Here is an 18,626-nt window from a genome sequence, read left to right as displayed (position 1 = left end):
AGCCACATCACAAGGTATGGGAGAGGAAACCATCTCAAAGGCATTTGACTTGAGTTTTACATGGGAAGCAAATACTCCATGGCTATGTAGAATGTCACACTACGTTGAATGGGCTGCACAAGACAATCTGTTTCTAACATCTGTATCACAGAATTAAGTCTTCCGCATTCCCATTCAATTTTGGCCTAATTTTCTTCATTCAGTACTTTAATTACTAATCAGCAATCCACAACATTCACAAATACTAAGAAAGCCCTTTATTCTAATCTATGGGCTGCAGACAGCCAAATAATTGATACAGAGTGCAGTATGGTTTGGGTAGGTAATGAAAGAACAGCTTGTCCTACTTCCTAATCAAATTGGTCTATAGAAGAAATGGTTAATAGATTTCTCCATAGGCCTAAAACAAATTACCCAGTCTGGCCAGACTTTTCCATTGCTTCTACCATGTCTTTCAGTCTCCATATATTTAATAATGCCCAAGGTTACCAGGTGATACATCTATTAAAAACTGCTATGCTTTCATAGCCAAAGAATTTAACTGCTCCTGTTATAATTAACACGTTGGGATATCTACAGAATACCATGAAATTATATTTATTAGCTAGTCATATAATTGCTGGCATTCATTTCTTACCAAATTTTATCTGGTTCTAATTAAATAATATCATACTTCTGTAATGCCCAGATGGCATTTTCTAAACTGCACCTACTTTGGCACCAAGTATTCCATTTTTAATGTCACTTCTATTTCTCCATGGATAATTTCAGCTTTTCAGCCACACCCCACCCCACCCCTGAGCCAGGACTCAAAAAGGGTCATCAGTCTAGGACAGGAAAATTGCATTTTGGAGAAAAAAAATTAAAAGAAATTAATGAACTTTTGTTTATCACAGTGCTCTCTGTACTGTATTAATTTCTAACAAAAAGCAATTTAAGGTTAAAACATCATATTACATGGCTTAGGTAAAGGTAAAGTAACCTGTTAGGTAAATGTTTGATCCCTAGAAAGTTGTTAGGATGAAAAAGCACAAGATACTAAACGAAAAGAACAGAGATAATATTTTAGTATGTGATCTTGGTCAAATTAAGTTTTCTTTTTTTTTTTTTTTTAAATTAAGTTTTCTGAATATCAGTTTCCTCATCTCTGAAATAGTGGTGTTAATATTTATTTCCCAGGGCTACTGTGAAGATTTAAATATTATAAACAAATGGAAGCCTATCCTAACACCTTGGATATAATAAACTTACAAAGCATGTTTAACTAAATATTAGTTGACAACATTGGAAAGCATACAATAAAACTAGTGCACATACATCACTGAACATATAAATTAGTGCATCCTTCTTTAAAAATTATTTGCAAATATATACCAAAAGTAGCTTTAAAAAGTCTATAGTATTTAACCCAGTAATTCCACTACATTGTTTTGCCCAATTTCTCATTTTACAGTGCTGCAATTTTTGGATGACTTCCAACAGTAAAAAACTTTACTGCATTTCTTTAATGCTATCAGAGAAAGTTCCAATCTGTTTCTTCTATGTAATCATTCCTCTAAACATGGCTTGCTCTTGCTCAAGGGACTGTTTAGAGTTAAAGGTCAAGCTCATTCACTGGAAGGTGCACATGCCACATGTCACCAATACTGTGGTGTTAATAAAGGGAAAACACACTTTCTATCTATCATAAACTCATAGCCAATGGACCATATGCAAGCCACCAGAGAGAAAATACTAACACACCCTGCTGCTAGGCTACCAACAGAGTTGAAAAAGTAGGTTACCATGAGAATGCTGAAATAATCCCTTGTCCTTTAGTATGCAATAACAGAAAAAGAGATTTAAAAAAATTTTTTTTAAATGTTTATTTTATTGTAAGCATTATCATTTATTTTTGCTTATACTTTCAAACATATTTTCCATGTTTGAAATGGATATTTATGTTTTGGCCATAAATAATAAATTATACATTTCCTCTTAATTGCTTTTTAAAATTTAGCTATAATATCATACATGACTATATGTATATGATGAGGATATATATGTGTATATGTATATATAGACTCTCACAAACCTATGCAATCCATATGAAATAACTTTATTTGTGTTTCACAATGCTAGGATAGACTTTTATTTACACTAGGAACTCTGACCACGTTTCTGCTACATCATTTAATGATTTGCAAAACAGAGAGCCCAGAAATTACAAAACAGCACTTTTTCATTTCCTCTTCCAGCATTTCTAAACTTTAGCCTGAAATTTAAGTTTAGCATCAGTGTTTCAAAATGCAACAAAAGTTAGCTAGTATCATGGACCCACGTGTTTGCATATGCTGCAGTTTATAACCTTTGACACTGCTATTGAATACAGTGTGGCTGTATCTTAAATCATGTTAGCTTGTCAATCAACAATTAAGTTACTTCATTCAGAAAATCAGCTCAGAATACCCAGATGTTGTTGTTAGCATCTGGAATAGTGTTGAGAAAATCTAATTCTTTAAAGTCTTTCTGAATGTAAAATAAAATAATTCCATAGACTCTACTTGAAATAATCAAAATGTCAAAATGTTTATTTTTGTTTGTTTGTTAATGATATATAAATCCCCTACACACCTCCACTGGAAAATTTTACTCTGATAAATAAATGCTATGCTACAGATGCTCCATTTGTATTTTAAAATGAACTACTGAAACAAAATATATAAATTTATATAATTAATTCACATAACTCTAGTTTCCCTATGTAATCTTCATAGCATTGGGAAGGAAAGGGGATCATTCATTGGAAATCTGCTGATAGCCATAATTTCAAGTGAGCTAGGCATCCGTATGCCTACATCTGTATAACTGACACTAAGGCATATACTCTGTATAACTGATACTAAGGTATCACATGAGGCATCATCTAGACCAGGCTCAAATTTAGAGACAAAGCGTTCGAAGCCAGATAAGTAATCTACCCAAGGCCCCAGAGCTAGGAAAGACCAAACAGAACAAGGTCAGAACTCATTTCTCAATGCCAGTGTTCTTTTCACTTTACTACACCACGGAGACAGGCTGGAGTTGCCCTACCTTCATTCCTCAAAGCCAAGATTGACTGCACCATTCACCAAGTTCTATGAATTTATCATCAGTTACAAAGTTGCTTAGTCTGTAAATTTTGTTTCTGGCCACTCTCCTCAAAAAATCAATAAATAGATAAATAAATAAATCTTTACTTATACGTTGTAGTCAACATCTGGAATATTGACAACAGTAAATTTGATGGTTCAAGGGTGACAAGTGCTTAAGGTAAAATGTTTTATTTGACACAATAAAATGTCTGATCTCAGAGGGTGAATCACAACCACACCTATGGGTGTTACTTAGATATGTCTCAAGATTAATCTTCAAAGGCTACACCATAAAGCAACAATAATCTACCTACACGGCTCAGAGAGGAGCCGTACCAGTTATTAATATGTGTTATGAATTGCCTGCTTACCCAGAGGATCTGGCAACTCCTGGTTAAAATTCTAGATTGGAACCTGATATCTCACAGGCAAATAATTTTTACAACTTTTTTTCCTAGTACTTACTTTTAGACCCATGTGACAGATTCTTTATTACAGAATATGCTGTGTTATAGTGAGGTTATAGTGTTCATAATTTAGAGATATATAATGTCTTTTAATGTTTTATGGATATAGCCAATAAAACTGTAATGCTTAGGCAAGATAAAATCATTTTAGCTCAAATTTTCTATGAAAATATTTTGAAGGTTACTTCTATGCTAGGGTCATCCAAAACAAAATATAATAAATATAAAAATTCATTTCAGGCTTGGTGGTATTGTCTAGCAAAAAAAAAAAAAAAAAAACCATATCTGATTCATAAACAACATGTTCTTCCTAAAAGATTCTCCATTTTCACTTGAATAAAATAAAATCCTACCTAATACTCAGGGGCTTTCCTTGATCAATTAAATGTCACTTCTTTTGTATCTTTAATGTTTCACTCTCTACTGGTTCACTTTAAGTACATGAACACTTTTAAGTGTATCCTAGCTTTATATATTTTAAAAAGTTATTTCACTCTATATTACCTTCCCCAGCAAATGCCCAACCTCCCTTCCTAGCCAATCTTTTTGAAAGAGTGTTTTACATGCACTAACTCCACTTATTCATGTCCCAATCACTTTGCAACTTACTACAAACGAGATGTTTTTCTATCACTCTGCAGGTCTCCCCAGGATCACCAATGACTCCCTAGCTGTCAAAATCATCAGTCACATTTTTTAAACAAACTTTGTATTTTATGGTAGTTTTAGATTTATAGAATGATAGTGCAGAGAGTTCCCATATAACCCACACTCAGTTTGTCACAATTATCAATCAACTGTTCATTACTATACATAATTATTAACTAAATTCCACCCTTTTGTCAGATTTCCTTAGTTTTTACCTAATGCTCTTTCTCTGTTCCAGGATCCCATGCAGGATTCCACATTATATTTAATACTCAGGTCTCCTTAGGCCCCTCTTGGCTGTGACAGTTTCTCAGACTTTCCTTGTTTTTGATGACCTTGACAGTTTTAAAGAGCACTGATCAGGTATTTTGTAGAATGTCCCTCAATTGGGATGTGTCTGTTTTTGTCATGGCTAGACTGGAGTTATATGTTTTTGGGAGGAAGACCACAGAGGTAGTGTCATTTTCATCGCGTTGTGTTAAGGCTATATACTATCAAGGTGACTTTTCACTGTTGATGGTGACCTTGATCACTGGCTGAGGTAGTGCTTGTCAGGTTTCTCCATTGTAAAGTTGCTCTTTTCCTTTGCCCATACTGTACTCACTATGCATAGCTCACATTTAAGGAGTAGGGAGTTATGTATCACCTCCTTGACGGAAGAGTACCTACATAAATTATTTGGAATTCTGTATGGGAGATTTGTCTATTCAATCATTATTCAATCATTTATTTATATCAGTATGGATATATGGCTATTTATTTTATATTTGGGGTTATAATACAATACTATTTCATTTATTTTGTTGCTCAGATTGTACCAACTTTGGTTGCAAGGACTGGTTTTCAGTCTTTTTTTTTTTTTTTCCTTTCTTTTTACTTCTTGATAGCAATCTGACATCATTGTCCACTTTTTCCTTAGCAGTTTTGGCACCACACTCCTTTGGAATTCCTCCTATCTGTCTGGCCTCTCTTTCTCAGTCTTCTTCATCATAACTTCTCTCTTGATCTGCCATAAAATAAAATGCTGGTGTTCCCCTAGGTCTCTATCCTTAGCACTCTTCTTACTCATCTGAATGATCACATCTATACCATTATTAGGTTCTAATTATCACCTAGGAGCTAGCAAAGATGTTTTCCGCATATTCTACACACAAATCCAATTCCTACTGGGCACCTTAGATAATCTAAAGGCATCTCAGATTTAACACAAAGTGGTGTGTCATCTTTCTCTACGTACTGTTCTTCCTGTTTTCCCTAATAATGGATGGTATTACCATGCACATGGTCTCCTTAAATAAAAACCTAAAAGTTATCCCATATTAAACCCTTATTTTTCAGCATGTCGACAACTAGGGTCCAGGCTATATTTCCAGGATTCTCATTACCTTATGCATTAGTACAAATTATTTCCTCATAACTGTTATTACAACATATTTCAGCCCTCTTTTTATATATGAATTATATTTAGGAGAGGTTTTGACAGAAACACTGACATGTTTTTAGGCAGAGGTAAGCCAATTGGTAGTCTCAGCTGCTCGTCTTAGGGAGACCCCTTAAACCCTATCTCTAGCAGACTATCAAAGGTATGAAAGAATCATTGTCTAAAGATATAACTTATTTCAGGACAGGAATGTTAACATAGAAAGCAAATTCATACAACAAAAGCTGATATATTAATACTATGGGAAAATACTAAGCAACAGACCTCTCTCCAACTCTATAAGTCAATACCACATTTCTTTTTAATTTCAAATACAGGCATATCTCATATCAGCTATTTTATTGTTCTCATGAGTTAGATATTCCCATTTTTTATTATGTAGAAGCTAAAAGACCACCATTTCAAACGAGATGATGTGCATGCATATTTCTTCTTTGTTTGTCTGATTTGTGGACCTGAGGAATATGGATTACCTCTGTTATCTGCACAAGAAGCTCTGCTACAAGCCTGGCATTCAGTTTGCTTTTATCTCTGAGACCCCAAATTGTACCGTTAGGCAACAGAGGGCACTTATCTAGATTGAACTGTCATACAAATAGATTTTTGTCAGCCATTCAATTTGTATTGGGGAACATGCCAACAAAAACAAAACCCAGCAATTTAAAACAACAATCCTATCCTCTAGTGACAGGAACAAATTGCTGTATTTCAAATGAATAAGAATTACTATAGATCGCACATCTTGCATGTGGGTGCTACAGAAAGAAAAATGTTCTTGGAATTAATTCTGTCTAGTTTTTCTTGCAGTGGTCTTCTGTAAAGCAAGCAAATAGTATGCTTAATATTAATAAACATACAAAAAAACCTACTAACAAACAGGAATTAAATGTTATCAGAGGAGAATGAGGCTACCTAGTAAAGATCCAAGTCAAAATTCAGTGGCTACATGAGGAAGGTGACATTGTACTGCATTTTGAGTTTGTTCTCTGATCTACGGTCCCTCCAGGAATGCAGGTAATGCCTCTGCCCACAAAACAGTCAATCTGAGTAGTGAGACCATAATTCTCCTTGAGCCTAAATTGATTCTGGCTCTGTGTCTTCAACAGCCACAAAGAATAAATAAAAACTTTAGTGAATTGACCTTACCACAGTTACACCACATCTCAGGTTATTTGGAAGAATATTCAGAGTTGATCTGTTCAAAGTTGATGTTAATCTTGGACATTAAAGAAGTTAATAACTTAAAGCAATAAAAATGTAATAAGGTTTTCACAATTGACAATAATATCAATCTTCTTATCATTATCTAAAATAGTTTAATCTCCTCTCCATTATTTTTGTGTGACTTAAATCCTGCTCCTTTTTCTATAAGGCACATTTTTATTCTGGATCTTTTATAGCTAATCCTTCAGTGAAATCCAGTCTTGGACTTGTGGAATCATAAACTACTGTAAGGGAAATAAGCAAACATGCAAATTCAGCCCTATGACTGCATCAAGCTGAACAGAAAACAAACAAATGTAAAGGTCAAAAACTTCAATGGAACTCGTGTAATTTTACTAAATAGGAATCTAATTAGTTCAGTTATTCAAATGCAAATGTTTACATTTTAAAAATAAGTTTTCTTCAATTAAAATTATATAACAAGAATTTAGCACTTGGCAAATTTCTGTAATATGTCACTTGGCAGAGCTATAGCATTATATGTTGTAGCAACAGGGGTTTATGTCAAGACTTTGAGACTTCTTTAAAGAACAGGTGGCTGCAATCCTAGCACTCTGGGAGGCTGAGGTGGAAGGATCGCTTGAGCTCAGGAGTTTGAGACCAGCCTGAGCAAAAGTGAGACCCCGTCTCTACTAAAAATAGAAAAAATTAGCCAAGCATGGTGGTTCATGCCTGTAGTTCCAGCTACTCAGGAGGCTGGGGCAGGAGGATGGCTTGAACCCAGGAGTTTGTGGTTGTAGTGAGCTATGATGACACCACTGCACTCTAGCCAGGGCGACAGACTGAAACTCTAAAACACAAAACAAAACAAAAAACAATGTATTCCACATACAGGTATAAAAAGGACTTTACTAATAGTAGTTAAAACAGACAACAGGACAAAGGTAGGGTGAAATATAATGCTTCAAGTTAACTCTACATTTTAATAAATAATAGTACTATCTGATAAAAATTATTTTTATTTCAAAGAAAGTTATAAAATTACATTACTTTAAAAGCATGAAACAACATATCAAAACTTATGGGATGTAGAAAAAGCAGTCCTAAGAGGAAAGTTTATAGTGATAAACACCTAAATCAAAAAGGAAGATAACAATCTAACATTACACATCAAGAAACCAGAAAAAGAAGACCAAACTAAGCCCAAAGTTAACAGAAGGAAAGAAATAACAATTATCAGGGAAGAAATAAATGAAATAGGGACTAGAAAAACAACAGGTAAAAAAAAAAAAAAATCAATGAAACTGAAAGTTGTTTTTTTGAAAAGATAAAACAAAATAAACAAGCCCTTAGCTAGACTAGGAAAAAAAAGAGACACTACTCAAATAAATAAGATCAGAAATGAAAGAGACATTAAAACTGATACACCAAAATACTAAGGATCATAAGAAACCACTATGAAGAATTATATGCCAACAAATTGGATAACCTAGTCACATACAACTTACCAAGACTGAAGCATGAAGAAACATACAATCCAAACAGACCAATAACAAGTCAAGTGATTGAATCAATAATAAATAATCTCCCCCCAAAGAAAAGCCCAGGACGAGACAGCTTCACTACTGAATTCTACCAAATATTTAAAGAAGAACTCGGCCGGGCGCGGTGGCTCACGCCTGTAATCCTAGCACTCTGGGAGGCCGAGGCGGGTGGATCGCTCAAGGTCAGGAGTTCGAGACCAGCCTGAGCAATGAGCGAGACCTCGTCTCTACTAAAAATAGAAAGAAATTATCTGGCCAACTAAAATATATATAGAAAAAAAAATTAGCCGGGCATGGTGGCGCATGCCTGTAGTCCCAGCTACTCGGGAGGCTGAGGCAGTAGGATTGCTTAAGCCCAGGAGTTTGAGGTTGCTGTGAGCTAGGCTGACGCCACGGCACTCACTCTAGCCTGGGCAACAAAGCGACACTCTGTCTCAAAAAAAAAAAAAAAAAAGAAGAACTAATGCCAGTTTTTCTCAAGCTCTTCCAAAAAATCAAAGTAGAGTGAATAACTTCCAAACTCATTTTATGAAGCTAGCATCACCCTGATACTAAAGCCAGGCAAAAACAGTACAAGAAAAGAAAATTATAGGCTATTATCCTTGACAAACATAGAGCAAAAATCCTCAAGAAAACATTAGCAAACCAAATTCAAGAACACATTAAAAGAATCATTCATCATGATCAAGTGGGCCTTATCCTTGGGATGCAAGGATGATTCAACATATGCAAATCAATAAATGTGATACACCATGTTAACAAAATGAAAGATAAAAATCATATGATTGTCTCAATAGATGCAGAAAAAACATCTGACATAATTCAACACCATTTCATGGTAAAAGCTCTCAACAGATTAGGTATAGAGGGAATGTATGAATGGTCGATAGGTATATAAAAATGTTCAGCATCACTAATAATTAGGTAAATGCAAATTAAAACCAGTGTGATATCACCTTGCACCTATCAGAATGGTTTTTATCAGAAAGATGAAAGATAAGTTTTGGAGAAGAAGCAGAGAAAGGGGAACATTGATGGTGGCAATGTAAATTAGTACAGCTATATGGAAAATGGTATGGAGGTTCCTCAAAAAACTAAAAATATAACTACCATATTACCCAGTAATCTCACTTGTGGGTATATATCCAAAGGGACTGAAACTAATATGTAGAAGGGACATCTGCATTCCCATCCTCACTGCAGCCTTATTCACCCAGGATATGGAAACAACCTAAGTGTTCATAAACAGATGAGCAGATGCAAAAAATGTGGTATATAAACACAATGAAATACCATCCAGCCTTTAAAAAGGGGGAAATCCTGTCACTTGCAACAACATGACTTAATCTAGAGGACGTTATCCTAAGAGAAATAAGCCAGGCACAGAAAGACAAATACTACTGGATCTCACTTATACGTAGAATCTAATAAAGTTTAATTCATACAAGTAGAGAGTAAAACTATAGTTACCAGAGGATGGAGAGTGGGAGGGAAGGAATAGGAACTTGCTGATCAAAGGGTACAAAGTTTCAGATAGACAGAGGAATTGGGAACTGTTAATCAAAGGATACTAAGTTTCAGATAGACAGGAGAAAGAGATTTTGAGATTTATTGCACACAAGGGCGACTATAATCAATAATAAAGTATTACATTTTTTCAAAATAACCAGGAGTACATTTCAAATGTCTCATGGTAAAAAATAATAGGTAAGCGACATGATGGATACATTAATTAGCTTGACTTAATCATGCCATATTGTATACATATATCAAAATATCCCATTATACCCCATAAATATATATAACTATAATTTGTCAATAAAAATAAATTGCCAAGAGCATCAGAAAGAAAAAAACATGAAAAGATTCATGACGTATGCAATTATTCTCAAATGGTTCAGAGAAAACATATACATCCATATATATATAGAGAGAGAAAGAGACAGAGACAGAGACAGATTTACAAAGCAAGCATGCACAAATGATGCAAATATAGCAAAATGTTAACAACAGATAAATCTCAGTAAAGAATATATGTATACTCTGTGTACTACTTTGTACTTTTCTGAAAGTTTGAAATTATTTCTAAATATAAAGTTTAAAGTGATTAAAAAGTATGAAAAGATTAGCAGAGGTTGCTGGTAAGCTAATTCAACAAGTAGTTAAGGTCTGAGGTTAACTAAATGTCAAATAAATCCTTGATTAGATAGATAATCGTGTTAAACAAAAATATGAGACCATTATTCCTTTCAAATTCAGACAATTTAAACTGTTACTTTTCACCATATATAACGGTGTTTTCTCTTTTTTCTTCAATAAAAATACAAGACTTTATTTGAACAGTTTTAAATTATCAATATAGTTTTATTTTTTGTTTCAGCTATTAGTATGGATTCCAAATCATCCATGGTCAGAGACATTCAAAATTACCAGTTCTAAAATAAAAGAATATTACCTACTATTTAAAACAGTTTGGCAATAAAATAAAATTCTTTTTTCTCCTTTACTTTATTCTAAATAAAGAATTTTGTGGACAATAATTCTAAATTAGATTGCTTAACAGATAATGATAAGCCCTTTATTTTTATAAAAATGCCTAGGGATACTTAATGCAAATCTCACTGGAGTGTTTTAGCACTAACTTAAGGTCTTTTACCATGCTCTTAGGCCACTCTCTAATGTTTTTAAAGAGAATACACACTTTTGGGTAGTTAGACATGTGCCCATAGAACTGTGACTTGATTTGGCAAGTAAGGCATTCCTGATCTGTCTAATTTTGACTGTGATACCACTGGACAGGGGCTGAATGTAATTCTGGTTTCTAAAAAGAACACAGCCAATTTTGGCGTTCTATAAATATGCAATAATAATAGGACCTTAGGGCTAGAAGGGACCTTGAGAGGTCCTTTAGTGGGCCTTGCTCCTTCTCATCATCTCACACTGGGTGTACCTTGGAAAGACCTCAGAAAAGAGGTCCCTTACCTTGCACAAGGGAGCTTACCAACAATCATTGGTTACCGGCAGGAATGATTTTCCCAAATTAAACTTAAATCCACGGTTACTATAGTTGCGCATACAGCAGAAACCGACAAAAAGCTGCTGATCATACTTGGCATAATAGCTCTTCGCAGACTTGAAGACATTTAATTCTACAACTTTCCACTGAGAAAAAATGATCCCAGGACTTTTCTTTCTTTTTTTCTTGAGACAGAGTCTCACTCTGTTGCCCAGGCTAGAGTGCCGTGGCATCAGCCTAGCTCACAGCAACCTCAAACTCCTGGACTGAAGCAATCCAACTGCCTGAGCCTCCCGAGTAGCTGGGACTACAGGCATGCGCCACCATGCCCGGCTAATTTTTCTATATATATTTTTAGCTGTCCATATAATTTCTTTCTATTTTAAGTAGAGACAGGGTCCCGCTCTTGCTCAGGCTGGTCTCAAGGCTCCTGGGCTCAAACAATCCGCCCGTCTCGGCCTCCCAGAGTGCTAGGATTACACAGGACTTTTCTTTGTCTGTCTAATTTTCCAACTCTTTAATCTTCTAAAGGGCACACCCTAGAATTTTCTCTGAATGATCTTTAGGCATGGTAGCCCAGATGGATGCAGAGATGGACATTAGTAATTTCTTCTAGAGTCTAATATGAACCAAAGGGCATTAATCTTACTTCTAACATACACACTTGAGCAGGTTATTCCTTTTTCTGTTCTTTCTTATTTCTGCTCTGAGTATGTTCTATATTCTATATGCACATTAATTTTTATTTGAGTTTTGTGGCCACTTTCTATTACTCTTTTAAATTTGTTCTCTTTCCCTTTGAAGGAAACAATATGATAAAATAGAAACACCACAGATTTAGGGATCTGATTGAGCCTGGGTTCAAATTCTAGCTTTGTCGTTTTCTGTGATTAAGAACCCCTATGCACTTCAGATCTAGCTGAGATAAAGTTTATAAAATAGCTAGTATGGTACTTAGTAAATATTAAGAATCAAAGAAAAATAACTGCTCTGACTGTAATAATTATCACTGAGAATGCCAGCAAGTTCGTTCCTCTAGCATAGGAAACTGGGTTTGCACCTCCACTGTTTATTTTAAGATGGCCTCACATACCCATGCCCAACATGGCCACTTCACCTCTGATCCCAGTTCTGACCCAAGTCCTCCTGACTAACAAAGACCAGATGGCTATTCTATTCTTGTTCCTCTTGGCTCCTGGGATTCAATTTTGCCTCCCACTTGTGGCCTTTTTACTTTTGACCCTTTTTGGTTATATCTAAGCTTGAGTCTCTCTGCTTTGAGCCTTCAATGTTTTCTAAGGATTTAAATTCCATTCACCATTTTTCTCTGTCCCTAGGAAATACTTGTATATGTTATCCCACACTCTGAAGAAGAATTCAGACAGTAATACAACATAAAAGCTTCAAAGATAATGCACTTCGTGATCTGCACATTATTTAATGGTATGAATTTAACTATGATTCAAATTCCAGTTTTGCTATTTATTATCTGGGTGACTGTGGAAAGGATGTCTAACTGTTCTTAGACTCAGTCTGCATATCTGCATAAAGGAAATGCATACTTTATTATAATGAGTAAATGGGACTCACAATATGCACATAGCTTCATAAGTTAACAGATTCCCCTGAAGTCCTCATTTTTGCCTCTGCCTCTCCTTCCCCATGGGGTGGATGGGTGGATGAGAAAAAAGAACAAATACACCTTGAATTCTCTATTTTTGGCAAAAGTAGAAAAGAGAAATTATTCACAGACTCCAGAATATGTGGAGAGATATCCAAAAGCTGATGAGATCACGCAGAAGCCACTTGGTGAAGGTGACAAAAAGCATGAAGGGTAAGAGTACTCAGCAATAGATGAGCTCAAAAAGCACCAGCCAAAATACACTTTCTAAAGACGAGGGACCCATTCTGAAGTACAAAGTCTATATCCTTTGTTTGAAACAACGGATGTGGGAACAGGTATAAGCCAACTGCTGGCAGAAGCCCTCCTGGATACGGTTTGTTCACAGAAGCGGAAGAGGCAGGGTGACATAAAGAATAACACAGGACCTGTGCTTCCCAAAGGATGTAGAAAATCACAATAGGCCATTGCTTGCACCATAACAAACACAACAAGCTGGAGAAGTGACAAAATCATAGTTTAAAAAAACCTATCAGAAAGCTGATGATACAAAGACACCTAAAGAAATTACATTGCAGAAAATCATGAACCTATTTATAAAAGAGAAGAGACCCACAGCTGTGCTTATTCCTGGTGGAGTACAGGAATCCTCCCCAGATATAAGTAAGAAGAAATCAGCCAAACTTCTAACAAACTTTTAAGGGCTGCATCAGGGCTAGCATCACAGGTTAGCATCTCAAGGAGCCTGAGCCACAGAGTGAGACATAGTCTACCAACTAGTGCTTTTTCCTACAGTTCATCATCAATTTTTCAGAGCAGGGTAAAAGAGCTAAGAGAGATGCTTCCCTGGGTAATGCAAGATTTCTCCCAATTTTAAGGCACCTGGCCCTCCCAAGGTGAGGCGCAAGGCAGCAGAGCTAAGAGAAGTCCGTGCCAAGTGCACTGAGATCTTGGCTATTGCAGGCTAGGGGTGGGGCAGAAGAGCTGATGGAAACCTCTCTGAGGCATTCCAGCATTTCAGCCACCAAAAGTCGGAGTGGGAGAGGGGCACAGGAAGGCTGAGAGAAAATATTCTAAAGCATTCTGGATCTTCAAAGAGTGTAAAGGCAACTACCCTTCTGAGGCTCAATTTATGTAGCAGGACAGAGAGACATCTCCCAAGATCCAGAAAGCCAGGAGTATGACTGGAGAACAAAGAGAATCTGCCAGAGACCTGAAAAGTTAGCAGTGGGGCTGTAAAACAGAGGGGGATCTCCCACAGATGAAAAAGCTTGCAGCTCAGATGAAAAGCAGAAAGAGATCTCTGGAAACTCACTGGTATTTGAAGCTTAAGCTCTGCTGAAAGGAAAATCCTAACTCTAGCCTACAAACATCTGAATTAATTTGAAGCTAAAAAAAGCTTGAACACAGCCCAACTGAAGATCACATTGACTTAGCCACTCTACTACAGAAGCCTGAAAGAAAGGAGAGCAGTGCTTTGGCTTTTATGGTTTTGAAAAAAATTTTACTTACTTTACTCACTACTACTGTATTTTTTGTATAAAATAGCTGGCATACAATCAAAAATTTCAAGACACATGAAGAAGCTATATATATATATATATATATACTTTTAAAGTGTAGAAAGAAGGGAGGGAAACTATCAAACTAAAATTCAATATCCAATGAATATATCATTAAAAAATAATGGTGAAATAATGTCTAATGGAAACTGAAATTTGCATCAAGAAAAAAGCTCCAATAAGGGCGAATATTTGGTTAAATATAAAAGACTTTGTCTAAGCATATGTCATAAGGCTCATAGCACATGTAGAAGTAAAATATAAAACAAGAACAAAATGGTGGGAGATAAGTAAATGGAATTCTATTGTAAAAGGTCTTACACTGTCCATGAGGTAATATGATATTGTTCGAAAGTAGACTGTAATAACCTAAAGACTCATGTTGTACTTTCCACAGAAACCATTAAAAAAATAACACAAAGAGGTATAATAGTCCTACCTTATCCACAGGGAATATGTTCTAAGACCCTAGATAGATTCCTGATACTGCAGGTAGTACCAAAAAATATATATACTATGTTTTTTCCTATAGTCATGTGCTACATAATGACATTTTGGTCAAGGAGGAAACATAAATGGCAGTGGTTCCATAAGATTACAATACCATACTTTTACTGTACCTTTTCTATGTTTAGATATGTTTAGATACACAAATACTTACCTTCATGCTATAATTGCCTACAGTGTTCGATACAGTAACATGTTGTACAGGTTTGTAGCCTAGAAGCAATAGGCCACACCATATAGCCTAGGTTTGTGTAAATATATGCTGTGATGTTCACACAATGATGAAATCATCTAACAACACATTTCTCAGACTGTATTCCTGTCATTAAGTGACACATGATTGTGCATACATACCTATTATGAAGTTAAATTTATAAATTAGGCAGAGGAAGAGATGAACAACAATAGTAATAGAACAGAACAATTTTACTATAACAAAAGATATGTGAATGTGGTCTCTCTCTCTTTCTCTCTCTCTCTCTCACAAAATATCTTATTATACTGTGCCACAGGGTAACTGAAACTGTGGATAGGGAGGACTATTGTGTAACTAAAATTTTAATATATGAGATAGAACAGAATATTAAAAATTATGTGATTTACCAAAAATAAGGCAAGAAGTAACAACCAAAGGAACAAAGGACAAGCACACCATGGTATATGCACAGCCACATATATGTCATGTATATCTCAATAAAACAGTTTATCGAAAAAAGAAAATAAAGTGATAGCTAACACTACCATTTCACTGGAAATGCTAGCAAACATAATTAGATTATTAAAAGAAGCTAGAAGCATAAAAATGGAAAGAAAGAGGTTAAACTATCATTACTTACAGATGATATAATTATATATCTCAAGAAATCAAAAGAATAAACTGAACTGCAAACAATAAGTGAATTTAATAAGGTGGCATGCTACAAAATTAAAATACAGGAATCAATTCATATATACAAACAACAACCAGTCAGAAGGCATGATGGAAGAAAAGTTGTCATTTAAGGTAAAAACATAAAAAACAAAACAACCAGGAATAAACTTAATTTCTTTTAATCCTGAGGTGCAAAATGCCTTCCTAACTCTGACTCTAAATGCAGAATCACAAAAGATTGATAATTTTAACCATATAAAATATAAAAAATTTTTAATGGCAAATACAGAACAAAAATAGAATAAATTTAGTGTTTGACTAAACGAAGTAAAAGACAAATGATAAAGTGAAAAAGCTTTGCAAATTTCATCTTTAACAAGGGCTAATCTTCATATTTATTAAAAAAAACTTAGAAATTAATTTTTAAAAATCAACAACCACTTCTCCCCATCTCTCATCAAAAAACTAGCAAAGGATAAGAACAGTTTCTGAAAACATATGAAAAGACACTCCACCTTGCTCATTAAGAGAAAAGTTAATAAAAACTAGAGGAGCTACCCCTTTACTCTTATCAGTTTGACCAACATCCAAAAGTTTAATACTTCATTTTGTAAGTGATAATTCATGTTGCAACTAATATTCCCATGCACTGCCAAATGGAGTGTGAATTTGTACATTTCCATAGAGGATAACTATGAAAGAATTATCAATATTGCAAATACAATACACTCGTTGAAGAAGTAATTCTACTTCTTAAGATCTTTGTCCACATGAAAAATGACAGTTATTCATTTCAGTACCATGTGCAACAGCAATAGCTCATTTTCATGGGATTGGTTAAATAATTTGGTACATCCATGCATGGAATACCATTAAGCTACAAACAAAAGAATAAAGAAGCTCTTTATATAACGATATGGAAGGCTCTCCAAGATCAACTGAAAAGTGAAAAAGCAAGGTATAGAATAGTGTATATAGTATATGCTGTCTTTTTATCATATGATATTTTGTTGTTGGAATTTAAGGGGGGAAGAATGTATATTTGTATTAGCTTGTATATACACAAAGAAAATCTGAAAAGATACACAAGAAATTAATAACAGTAGCTACCTATGTTGGAGATATGGGAACTGGGATAGGGAACAGAGGTGGAAGGGAAAATTTTCCCTGTATATCTTTATAATCATTATGACCATAATCATCTTATCATACCAGAAGCACCATCTCTAGCACCTGGTAGGTAAAAGTTTTCCAACAATGCAACAAGGAATTTTAAGTTGTATTTATGAACAACTTTTCAACAGTATAGTTTAAATACTGGGGAAATTTTAGGCATGAGATTAAGAAAAATTCCAAAACAGAGAGATCTTTTGGACCATGGTACAGCTTCCCAAGGGGGGGAAAAAAAAAGAAATTCCCATGTTTGACTCCTTGTGTAAAGTGGATTGGGGAAAATGTTGAACAGCGTGTAACTGGGAACAATCACACTTTAGCCCCTGTAAGAAAGAATAAGGAATCTAATGAATCTTTTCCATTCCCAGCTTCTACAAATCCATGACATCAGACTTCCATGCATGGATAAAAAATGAATGGCAACTAATGGCCCAAGGGATAACAACAGAAATACATTATTTCACATGGATGACAACATGCAATAAAACTTTCAAACCTGAGCAATTAGTGATTGAAAAGATGATTTCTGTCATATACTCCTGTGGTACCCAACCCCTGGGTAGTGGACCGGTGGCCTGTTAGGGACCTGGCCACAAAGCTCTGCCAGCTCTGAGTTCTGTGAGCGATTCCAGCAAATTAATCAAACCTAAAGAGGGGGGTCACAGGAATGTCAACTTGAAGCTGGTTGGTCTGAAGTTCCAGAGGCCCTGACTTGTGACTTGTGACTGGTGTCTGGGGCAGAGGGGACAGTTTTGGGGACTGAGCCCTCACCCTGTGGGATCTGACATTATCTCCAGGTAGACAGTGTCAGACTTGAGTTAGAGGACGCCCAGCTGGTGTCTGCTGCTTGGTGCGTGGGGAAAAACCCCACATTTGGTTACAGATGTCTTCTTCCGTGTTGACTGTTATGGAGTTAGAGGAAAGCACAGTTTGAGTATTTTCCCAAAGCAGTATCATTCACTGATTCATCCATCCATTTCTTCATTTAACAAAAATGTATTGAGCAGTGCTTGACCTGGAGCTTACATGACAATTAGTTTATCAAGCAGAAAAGAGGGAAAGGAGAAACATTCCAGGATAAGGAAATACCATATATAAATAATTAAGGCCTAAAATGTGAGGCACGACTATAAACTATAAACTGGGGTACTTTGCATGACCAGACAAACAGTAGGAGGAAAAGGGCTGTAAGACAAAACAGTTGGTAGAAGGGAAGGGCCCATGATAGGAGACCTTATAAGGTATGACCAAGAGGCCGATGCTAATCTCAGAGGAACAAACTCAGATGCCCTCAGGAGTCAGACCAACAAGAAGAGTGAAATGGCAAGGAGATGTTGGGGACCCAGACAAAATATGCTCCACCCAATGGGAAGCCACCACTCAGCTGTAGCTATTTCCAAATTTTCCAGATCTCCTAGAATTTCAGGAGAAATTTGGGATTTGGATATCTGTAATATCTCTTAATGTTTTAATGTTGGCAACTAATCTCAATGTATCAA

At 35.5% G+C, this 18,626-nt stretch overlaps 1 protein-coding gene across 4 annotated transcripts in view; it reads right to left on the bottom strand.

The window, feature by feature from the left end:
* The window catches only part of VTI1A (vesicle transport through interaction with t-SNAREs 1A), a 328,811-nt gene that overhangs the window by 263,853 nt on the left and 46,332 nt on the right, over positions 1-18,626 (bottom strand). The gene's annotated exons all lie outside the window — the stretch shown is intronic.

This window comes from Eulemur rufifrons, chromosome 28, assembly GCF_041146395.1.
Source record: "Eulemur rufifrons isolate Redbay chromosome 28, OSU_ERuf_1, whole genome shotgun sequence".
Taxonomy (NCBI): Eukaryota; Metazoa; Chordata; class Mammalia; order Primates; family Lemuridae; genus Eulemur; species Eulemur rufifrons.
This window is presented reverse-complemented; position numbering and strand designations above follow the sequence as displayed.